Source organism: Somniosus microcephalus, chromosome 6 (genome assembly GCF_052327205.1).
Source record: "Somniosus microcephalus isolate GS21.2 chromosome 6, FLI_Smic_1.0, whole genome shotgun sequence".
NCBI lineage: Eukaryota > Metazoa > Chordata > Chondrichthyes > Squaliformes > Somniosidae > Somniosus > Somniosus microcephalus.
Window position 1 is genome coordinate 266,096,659 of NC_140992.1, and position 12,222 is coordinate 266,108,880.

Sequence of the window (12,222 nt, forward strand, 5' to 3'; positions counted from 1 at the left end):
CAACAAAAAAACTGGTGCCAACTAGGATCCTGGCCGCAGGAGGCCCGGGCAAGTTTAATCATTTTTATTGAATAGTTAATGGCTCGTTGGGGAAGCAGTGCTCGTCCTGGCCACAACAGGGTTAACCTTGGACCTTCGCAAGCAGTGGGCTTCCTCTCACTGCCCCCTGATCGTGGATTCTCCCGATCCCCCCCCCAACCCTATTCCTCACCGTTCCATGGGTCTATAGCGACGTGATCCACCCGCTCCCGCCCCCGTGAATTTGGACTCCCACCCGCCAGCGGTGATGACACTCCTGTCGGCTTCAAGCGGGAGTCAGTGTTGGGGCCTGCTAATGACTCCTGGGAGTTAACACTCCGTGGGAGCCGGGCGATTGCTGCCCACTTCGGCCCTCCATGCTGCCGATTCCCGCCTGAGTTAAAAGCAGGGTCGTCATATCCATATAAAATTCCTCAACTGACTTTTCCTCAGCACGGCAGACATGATTATTTATTTTTTCCTTTTCTGGGATCCGCATCATCTCGCTCAGTAGTTACTTTGGCCATATGTTACATAGAAACATAGAAACATAGAAACTAGGAGCAGGAGTAGGCCATTCGGCCCTTCGAGCCTGCTCCACCATTCAACGAGATCATGGCTGATCATGATCACGTGTCACCCGTGGCTCAGTGATAGCAGTCTGACCTCTGACTCAGAGGGCCCACTCCAGACGCTTGAGCACATAATCCAGTCTGACACTCCTGTTCAGGTGAGACATTGAACAGAAGTCCCGACTGCTCTCTCGGTTGGACGTAAAAGATCCCACGGCACTATTTCGAAGCAGAGCAGGGGGAGTTCTCCTCGGTTTCCTGGGCCAATATTTACCTCTCAATCAACATCACTGAAAACAGACACTCCGGTCATTATCACCTTGCTGTTTGTGGGAGCTTGCTGTGCGCAAATTAGCTGCCACGTTTCCTACATTACAACAGTGACTACACTTCAAAACGACTTCATTGGCTGTAAAGCGCATTGGGACGTCCTGAGGTTGTGTAAGGTGCTGTAGAAATGCAAGCTTTTTTTTGTGCCTGTTTTTCTCAGAGATGAGGCAACAGTTGGCACGGTGCCACATTTCCCACAAATTCCACAATTCTTTTGTTTTTCTCAGAACACATTTCAGATTTTGTCATTGATTGTTTCTTAATCTTTCTTGAGTGCTGCCTGAATGGTTCCATTTTCCTCTCTTTAACTTGACCTTTTATGGTTGAATCCACTCCAAATCTGTGCTGTTGTCTTCAGTCTCTCTTGCAACAGTCTTTCTTTCAAAGAATTATCTGATTTTTGCACTAATCATTCAATCCCTTGTAGTTTACCAATTTCACATCTTGTTGCAAGTACTTAATTCGGTTATGTACTAATCAATGCTTTCTGCTCTTTTCTGCAGACGTGTGAGAAATTGCATACACCCATTTCAGTTAGGGGTGCGAAACTCGGCTGCCCGTGTTCTAACTCACACCAAGTCCCGTTCACACATCACCCCGGTGCTCGCTGACCTACATTGGCTCTCTGTCCGGCAACGCCTCGATTTTAAAATTCTCATCCTTGTTTTTCAAATCCCTCCCTGGCCTCGCCCACTCCCCATCTCTGTAACCTCCTCCAGCCCCGCAACTCTCCGAGAGATCTCTGCGCTCCTCCAATTCTGGCCTCTTGTGCATCCCTCGATTTTGGAGTTCTGATGAAAGGTCAACGACCTGAAACATTAACTCTGTTTCTCTCTCTACCGATGCTGCCTGACCAGCCGAGTATTTCCTGTTTTTCTTCCCGATTATAACCGCTCCACCATTGGCGACCCTGCCTTCAGCTGCCTGGGCCCTAAACTCTGGAATTCCCTCCCTAAACCTCTCTGCCTCTCTTTCCTCCTTTAAGACACTCCTTAAAACCTACCTCTTTGACCAAGCTTTTGGTCACCTGTCCGACTAAATCTTTATGTGGCTCGGTGCCAAAGTTTGTTTGATATTCACTCCAGTGAAGGGCCTTGTGACGTTTTACTAAATTAAAGGCGCTATCTAAATGCAAATAGTTGTCGTATCTCTCCAACTTAGTCACCATTACATCCAGCGCCAGATTCTTTCCTTCCTGAAAGGTGAATTTGTTATATCTTCTGTTACATTGCTCAATAATATGTAGAAAACTTGGGGCTAGAAATTCAGTTGCTTGCGCCACCAGTTTGCGCCCAAAGAGGCCACTCAGAGGCTTTAGCGCCTCTGGCCACAACCACCGCGATATTTAGCGGGGCGCTAATGGCGGCGTTAGCCTGTAGCGCTGCGCCGCCACCGATGACGTCATCGGTGTGCACAGCGCCCCGCTACCGCCCCGAGCGCCATATTAGGTCGCGACCGCCTCTTCCGCGCCGGCCGCAAATAGCAACCGGTACACAGGGGCCTACCTGTGGCGGTAGTGGGGCGAGTTAAGGTGGAGGTGCGGCCGGCCGCTTTTTCGCCGGCCGCCTGCCCGCACCTCCGTCCCCGGCCTCCTACACCCCCCCCCCCCGCGGCATTGCCGGCTGTTTCCCGAGAGCCCGGCACTTCTCCTTGGTGCCGGGCTCATTTGCCGGCACTCGCGAGCGGGGATCGCGCTGTTGCAGGCACCTCCCCCTTAACAGTGGGAGGAAGGCCTGCAGTACCGCAGCCTGCCATGCCGCAGTGGGTGGCGCTGCGGCACTTTGCGCGCCGATATTCAGTTTCAGCGCCCCAAGCGGGGTGCCGAAAGCCTTGTTTAGCGGCCGGCTTCCACTTGGGGCGCTGAAACTGAATATCCCGATGGCGCAAGTGGCTCCGCGCGCAGCGGTAATTCTGGCGCCCAGGCGAGCTTGGCGCCCCAAACTGAATTTTTAGCCCTTGATGTTTTTAAATTGCCCTGCTTTTAAAAAAAAAAAAATCTTTAATAGCTGCTTGAATGACATTAAGCTGCTGTTTAAACCTTTCCTAATTTACTGATAGATTTCTCATTGGGACATGTAGTGATTATATTACTGGACAGATAATCCAGAGAACGTGAGTTCCAACCCCACCATGGCAGTTTAGAAGAAACATAGAAAAATAGGAGCAGGAGTCGGCCATTCGGCCCTTCGAGCCTGCTCCGCCATTCAATGAGATCATGGCTCATCCTCTATCTCAATGCCCTATTCCCACTCTCTCTCCATACGCCTTGACGCCTTTTGCATCTAGAAATCTATCTATCTCCTTCTTAAATATATTCAGTGACTTGGCCTCCACCGCCTTCTGTGGTAGAGAATTTCATAGGTTTAAGATTTTTAAATCTGTTTTTTTTAAATCTGGAAATAAAAAGCTGGTATCAGGAAAAAGTGACCATGAAGCTGTTGGATTGTCATTAAAAACCCAACTGGTTCACTAATGTCCTTTAAGGGAAGGAAATCTGCCGCCCTTACTCGGTCTGGCCTATATGTGACTCCAATCCCACACCAACGTGATTCACTCTTAACTGCCCTCTGAGGTGGCCCAGCAAGACACTCAGTTATGTCAAACTGCTACCGGCGGTTCAAGAAGAGGGCCCACCACCACCACCACCACCTTCTCAGGGCAACTAGGGGTGGGCAATAAATGCCAGTCTTGCCAGCAACGTCCACATCCGGAGAATGAATTAAAAAAAACACATGAAGGCTCGGCGGAGGTAACAAGTTTAAAGACAAAAACGAATTGAGGGAAAAAAATCATCACACTGGATTTTGGAAATCTCTACCACAAACCATTGTTGAAGCACTTAAAGAAAGACTTGCATTTATTTTGCGCCTTTCACGACCACCGGACGCCTCAAAGCGCTTTACAGTCAATGAAGTACTTTTTTGAAGTGTAGTCACTGTTGTAATGTGGGAAACGCAGCAGCCAATTTGCGCACAGCAAGCTCCCACAAACAGCAATGTGATAATGACCAGATAATCTGTTTTTAGTGATTGAGGGATAAATATTGGCCAGGACACCGGGGATAACTCCACTGCTCTTCTTCGAAATAGTGGCCGTGTGATCTTTTACGTCCACCTGAGAGAGCAGACGGGGCCTCGGTTTAACGTCTCATCCGAAAGACGGCACCTCCGACAGTGCAGCGTTCCCTCAGTACTCCACTGGAGTGTCAGCCTAGCTTTATGTCCCTGGAGTGGGACTTGAATCCACAACCTTCTAGACTCACAGGTGAGAGTGCTACCCACTGAGCCACAGCTGAAAGGAAACAAATAGACAAAGAGGCATATTACAGGGTATGGGGAGCCTGCAGGCATGTACGATTATTGTAGGAGGCCCTTTGGAGGAAAAAAGCATCGTCACAGAGTTAATGACCCGTTCGTTGCTCTCCTGTAACATTGATGGTTCGATGACTTTAGTCTCTTATTTTGCTGCACAAAACTATTTTTTTTACATAATGTGTCTCTACTTTCATGGTTCCTTTTTCCCTTCCCTTTTCATCCAACCACTCTTGATATCATGTAATGTTCTGATTTGAAGGTGTTTTGGAGTTCATTGGAATCCAAGATTCAATGAAAAAAGGAATGACTTTATTAAAATATAAAACATTATTATATGGAGTATCTCAGCCTCTGCTCAGACAATATCTTGCGACTCCTGGTTTGGATTAAATCAGTTGTCCGATTACTATATTGTCAGGTCTGATTGCTCAGGGATTGTTTTTAAATTACACACTCAAACTGACATGAAATATTGTCACTTGCTGAAATAAGGGAATGTCTGTAAATATTCATCACCGTCCAGTGACTCCTGCTGGAAAGTATGTGTGTTTTGTGTGCACGCACGCGTGTGCTTTTGTGTGTGCATGCACGTGCACGTGTTTCTGCGTGCATGTAAGTGTGCGCATGCGTGCGCGTGCGTGTGCTTGCGCGCGAGTGTATGTGTGCTCATGCGTGTGTGTGCGCAAGTGCGCATATGTGTGGTGCGTGCTTGTGAGCGCACCTGTGTGTGTGCACGTGCGTGCTCTTCTGTGTGCGTGTGTACATGCGAGTGTGTGTGCGCGAGTGTGTGTGTGCATATTGGGTGCGAGTCAGACTAAGATCTGCTGCCCTCCTCAGTAGAATAGTCCCCCAATTAAAATTATGAAGTGGTTCAATAGGGTAGACGCAGAGAAGATGTTCCCACTTATGGGGGGAGACCAAAACTAGGGGCCATAAATATAAGATAGTCACAAATAATTCCACAGAGGTGAGAATGTGGAACTCGCTACCACAGCAAGTGGTTGAGGCGAATAGTATAGATACATTTAAGGAGATTTAAGGGTTATTCTCAACACAAAATCTGAGCCTATGTAAAAATTCTAAGTAATAAATGTTATATAATTACAGTTGTAAATATACATTTAAGTATTTTGTCTCAGTTAGATACACAGTACTGTGAGTTTTTTTTTGTAATATTAGTCCTTCCTTTGATTAATCTCAGATGACTGCAGTTGAAACTAAGCCAGCAGCAGGACTGTGGTGATCATATGAGTAAATAACACCCAACAGGTTCCTGAACCAGGATCTTCATTGCTTATTCTGTTGGCTTCATTCTGCATATAATGAACTGCACCACTCGATCTATTTTGTTTGGATGAGTACAGGATTAACCTGCCTCTATAGCTCAGTGATCTGAGACCTAATATCGTCCTTGTGGTATTTTATTGAACCTTCCACACTGCCTTTATATTGTTTCATACGAGAGTGAACCTAAACTGCACTTGATACTCCAAGCATGGTCTGAACATTACTTTGCATTGTGTCACAATCAAGGCCTTGAACATTGATGTAATAAAAAGTCTCACACATCAAGGAACTTTAAAGTAAGCTTTAAGCAACTTATAATTAAACTATATACAAGAGCAGTCTTCACCATGCCTCTAGGAGAAGCCCTTCTATCATACTGAGCAGTTCAGTATTTATACTAGTCCAAACACAGGAAGTGACGTATGCACAGGAAGTGATGTATGCACAGAGTTCACAGTTCACAGTTCACAGGAAGTGATGTGCTCATAACTTCCTCCGGAAGTTATTTATTGTTATTACAAACGTTATTTATGTGTCAGCTGTGGCTCGGTGAGTCAGACGATTGTGGGTTCAGAGTCCTACTCCAGAGACTTGAGCAGAAAAATCTAGGCTGACACTCCAAGTGCAGTGTTGACTGAGTGCTGCACTGTCAGAGGTGCCATCGTTCGGATGAGACATTAAACTGAGGGCCCGTCTTCTCTCTGTTGGATGTAAAAGATCCCATGGCACTATTTCGAAGAAGAGCAGGGGGGTTCTCGCCAGTGTCCTGGGGTCAATATTTATCCCTCAATCAACATCAGTAAAACAGATTATCTGGTCATTATCACATTGCTGTTTGTGGGAGCTTGCTGTGCGCAAATTGGCTACCACGTTTCCCTACATTACAGCAGTGACTACACTTCAAAAAGTACTTCATTGACGGTAAAACGCTTTGGGACGTATGGTGGTTGTGAAAAGCGCTGTAGAAATGCAAGTCGTTCTTTTTTTCTTCTTTTTATCCTATGGTTCTACCCATGCATCCAACCCGTTGTTACCTTATCAATCGCCGATGTAATATGTCATATTGTCAGGATGGAGCAAATTTCAATCTGGTTCCTAGTGGACATCAGCCCACAGTGCAAAACTAGATCATGCTTGCAGATAGAATTGATATGTTCCACAAAGTGCATGCAATCAGTATTTGATTTCCTCATCGCAAATATAGAGTCCTGCACAAAGAGAAGTGAATGTAATAACTATAACTTGTATTTATATAGTGCCTTTACATAGAAACATAGAAGATAGGAGCAGGAATAGGCTATTTGGCCCCTCGAGCCTGCTCCGCCATTCAATGAGATCATGGCTGATCATCCAAATTCAGTACCCTGTCTCTGCCTTCTCCCCATATCCCTTGATCCCTTTAGCCTTAAGAAATATATCTAACTCCTTCTTGAATATATTTAATGAATTGGCCTCCACTGCCTTCTGTGGTAGAGAATTCCACAGGTTCACCACTCTCTGGGTGAAGAAATTCCTCCTCATCTCTGTCCTAAATGGCTTACCCCTTATCCTTAGACTGTGACCTCTGGTTCTGGACTCCCCGGCCATCGGGAACATCCTTCCTGCATCTAGTCTGTCTAGTCCTGTTAGAATTTTATAAGTTTCAATGAGATCCCCTCTCATTCTTCTAAACTCCAGCGAGTATAAGCCCAATCGACCCAATCTCTCCTCATACATCATTCCTGCCATCCCAGGTATCAGTCTGGTGAATCTTCGCTGCACTCCCTCCATGGCAAGAATATCTTTCCTCAGATAAGGTGACCAAAACTGCACACAATACTCAAGGCGTGGTCTCAACAAGGCCCTGTACAACTGCAGCAAGACTTCCTTGTTCTTGTACTCAAACCCTCTCGCTACGAAGGCCAAAATACCATTTGCCTTCTTAACCGCCTGCTGCACCTGCATGCTTACCTTCAGTGACTGGTGCACAAGGACACCCAGGTCTCGTTGCACTTCCCCTTCTCCCAATCTATTGCCATTCAGATAATAATCTGCCTTCCTGTTTTTGCCACCAAAGTGGATAACCTCGCATTTATCCACATTATACTGCATGTGCCATGCATCTGCCCAATCACCCAACATGTCCAAATCATACTGTAGTTTCTCGGCATCCTCCTCACACCACACATGCCCTCCCAGCTTTGTGTCGTCTGCAAACTTGGAGATATTACATCTAGTTCCCTCGTCTAGATCATTAATATATATTGTGAATAGCTGGGGTCCTAGCACCGATCCCTGCGGTACCCCACTAGTCACTACCTGCCACTCAGAAAAAGACCCGTTTAATATCATAATGTTCCAGTGAAATGCCTTGGGACGTCTTATCAAACAAAATTTGACACCAAGCCATATAGGAGCTATTTGGACAGCTTGGACAAAGAGGTAGGTTTTAAGGAGCATCTTAAAGGAGGAGAGAGATGTAGAGGTAATGTTGCACCCCCATCCCATCAGTTTCCCGACAGGCAGGTTAGTTTAAAATTACCCCCACTGTCCCATTTGGAAAAGTGCTTGGGGGACTAGACGATGGTACAGGAAGCAGCTCTTTCCAAGTACGGTAGCAATTTCTACATCATTCCTCCTATTTGTCAGCCCTATAATAGGACTCTCTGGCCTTGTTGATCCAGTTCTAATATAGGATCTGATCTTCACCCCAACATTGACCACTCCATCTTCTCCAACGCCTCTCCACCGTTGTATAGCAGGGTGGGACTGCACTCGTCTGGTTCCATTCTTATCTATCTAATTGTAGCCAGAGAATCGCCTGCAATGGCTTCCCTTCCCACTCCCGCATCGTTACCTCTGGGGTCCCCCAAGGATCTGTCCTTGGCCCCCTCCTATTTCTCCTCTACATGCTGCCCCTTGGCGACATCATCTGAAAACACAGCGTCAGTTTCCACATGTACGTGATGACACCCAGCTCTACCTCACCACCACTTCTCTCGACCTCTCCACAGTCTCTAAATTGTCTGACATCCAGTTCTGGATGAGCAGAAATTTTCTCCAATTAATTATTGGGAAGACTGAAGCCATTATTTTTGGTCTCTGCCACAAACTCCGTTCCATAGCCATTGACTCCATCCCTCTCCCTTAATCTGTCTGAGGCTGAACCACACTGTTCACAGCCTTGGTGTCATATTTGACCCTGAAATGAGCTTCCGACCACATATCCACGGCATAACTAAGACCGCCTACTTCCACCTCCGCAACATCGCCCGTCTCCAACCTTGCCTCAGCTTATCCGCTGCTGAAACCCTCATCCATGCCTTTGTTACCTCTAGACTTGAATATTCCAACGCACTCCTGGCTGGCCTCCCACATTCCACCCTACATAAACTTGAGGTGATCCAAATCTCGGCTGCCCATGTCCTAACTCGCACCAGGTCCCCTTCGCCCATCCTGTGCTCGCTGACCTACATTGGCTCCCAGTTAAACATTGCCTCAATTTAAAAATCAATTTAGAAGTCACTGAAATATAGAAAATAGTGTTAATAGTTTTGACATTTCGTCAACTATTGAGTCCACGCATGTTTCCTGCTGCACTTTATTAACTATATGTCATTCGCTGTGATTCCCTTTTAAGACTGACATGCCTGGCATTTTGAGGTAAATTTTACGATTATCGAGCATGGTTTTCCAATACAAATGGACAAGACTAGTTGCCTCAATCTATTTTAGTAAAGTACATCGAACAAAATTCATCCACGCCTTTGTTACCTCTAGGATCTACTATCCTAATACTCTCCTCTTCGGCCCCACATCTTCCACCCTCCATAAACTTGTGCTCATCCAAAACTCTGCTGCCCGTATTCTAACTTGCTCCAAATCTCGTTCACCCATCAACCCCTGTGCTCGCTGACCTTCACTGGCTCCTGGTCAGACAACGCCTCAGTTTTAAAATCCTCATCCCTGTTTTCAAATCTCTCCGCGGCCTCGTCTCTCCCTACCTCTGTAACCTCCTCCAGCCCTACAACCCTCCGAGATCTCTGCTGCTCCTCCAATTCTGGCCTCTTGTGCATCCCCCGATTTTAATCGCTCCACCTTTGCCGGCCGTGCTTTCAGCGGCCTGGGCCCCATGCTCTGGAATTTCCTCCCTAAAGCTCTCCGCCTCTCTACCTCTCTCTCCTTTAAGACGCTCCCTAAAACCTCCCCCTTTACTGCCCTGATATCTCCTTCTGTGGCTCGGTGTTAAAAATGTCAAAAATGTTTCTATTGATATCGCTCTTTTTAAGCGCCTAGGGACATTTTACTACATTAAATGCATTATATAAATGTAAGTTGTTGTTGTTGTTGGGTGGTCAAACAACAACATGATATTTCACTGATTATTTTTAAGCATGGAATTTTATTTCATTACTACATTGTGATTTTAATATATTTTCTACCTCACTGTGAGGCCTCTATGTAAATATTTAACCAATCAATATTTAACCAATTTACCTCAGTGATTGCCATCTTGAGTATAATCATTTCTTATAAAAGTTTAATATATGCAAATATAGTTCTGAAATATATAATTGGTGAGCCATGGCTCAGTGGGCAGCACCCTCTCCGCGGAGTCAGAAGGTTGTGGCTTGAAGCCCCACTCCAGAGACTTGAGCACAAACATCTAGGCCGACACTCCCAGTGCAGTGCTGTGGGAGTGCTGCACTGTCGGAGGTGCCATCTTTCAGAAGAAACGTTAAACCGTGGCCCCCTTCTGCTCTCTCAGGTGGACGCAAATGAACCCGCGGCACTATTTCGAAGAAGAACAGGGGAGTTCTACCCGGTGTCCTGGGCCAATATTTATTCCTCAACCAACATCACTAAAATACAGATAATCTGGTCATCATCACATTGCTGTTTGTGGGAGCTTGCTGTGCGCAAATTGGCTGCCGCGTTTCCGACATTAAAACAGTGACTACACCTCAAAAAGTACTTTGTTGGCTGTAAAGCGCTTTGGGATGTCCTGAGGTGGTGAAAGGTGCTATAGAAATACAAGTCTTTCCCTTTTCTTTTTCTATCCATGTTGCCACTGGTCACCATTTATGTTCATTTATTGAGGTTTCAGAATGCAGTGCTAGCACACAATGGAGGCTGAAGATAACGATAACTTTGCACGTTGGTGCTGAGCTTCGCTCGCCGGGGCAAGTATCCAATGTTCGCTTGACCGATTGGGAAACGATTGGAACATCCAAGTAGTCAGAAAGTCATGCTCCCAAATATGCCCAATTTTCCCAAATTCATTCCCAGAGGGCACCCCAAGCTGTTACATTTCTCCCGAGGCACTTCTGCAAATGTTCCAGACAAGTACACCACAGCAAAGACAATAAAACAATGTCTTCGTGACTGGTGTTTAGTCAGATGTAGCAGCTTTGAAACAATATTCTATTTTTAACCATTTTGTCTCTTTGCCCTTGGCTCCATTTAGGCTAATTGTGCCTCTGATACAGTCAAATCTGTCGGCACTGGCTTGTTTTAATTCTAAAGGGACATTGTCTTCATGAAAAAGCGTGAAGCAAACCTGTTTTCATTTGCATACAATCACACAATGATGTAAAATGTGTCATCCTGCCTCGATTTTATAACTCTTGCCCTTGGTTTCAAATCCCTCCATGGCCTCGCCCCCTCTCTAGTTCTGTAACCTCTTCCAGCACAAAAACCTTCCAAGATATCTGCGCTCCTCTAGTTCAGGCCTCTTGAGCATCCCTGATTTAAATCGCTCCACCATTGGTGCCGAGGCCCTAAGCTCTGGAATTCCCTCCCTAAACCTCTCCGCCTCTCTACCCCTCTTTCCTCCTTTAAGATGTTCCTAAAAACCTACCCCTTTGACCAAGCTTTTGGTCACCTGCCCTAATAACTCCTTATGTGGCTCGGTGTCAAATTTTATTTGCCAACGCTGATGTGGAGCGCCTTGGAACGTTTTACTATGTTAAAGATGCTATATAAATGCAAGTTGTTGTTGTTGATATACAGCTCTTCTCCCTCCCCCAACAAAGGTTTGCCAAACATGGTTTCATGAATACATGTCCCTTTAATGCAATGTGCATATGGTCCCTTTTTGATTGTTCAAGTGCTTGGATTCCTCCACCATCTTCAACCCTTGTCACAAACTCCGTACCCTCGCCACTGATTCCATCGCCCACCCCGGCCACCAGGTCAGGTTGAACCAGATGGCTCGCACCCTCGGCATCCTATTCCGGCCCCAAGCCGAATTTTCGACCTCATAACTTCCCCATCACCTCTGCAACATTGCCCACCTCCACACCTGCCTCAGCCCATCTGCTGCTGAAATTGCTCATCTGAGCCTTTTGTCACCTCCAGGCATGATTATTCCAATGTTTTCCTGGCCGGCCTCCCGTCCTCCACGCTCTATAAACATCAGCTCATCCAAATCTCTGCTACCTGGATCTTATCCTGCACCAATTCCCATCACACATGGCCTTGTTGACCTATATTGTCTCCCAATTTAAAATTCTCATCCTTGTGTTTAAATCCCCTTTGGTCTTGCCCTTCATTATCTCTGTAACTTCCTCAAGCTCGTTCCTCTGACTCTGGCATCTTGTGCAATCCCGCCGCCTCCTTTGGTGGCCGTGCCTTCTACCATCTAGGCCCCATGTTCTGGATTTCCCTCCCTAAACTCCTCCCTCGCCCCATCTTCCTCGCCTCCTTTACGACCTTCCTTA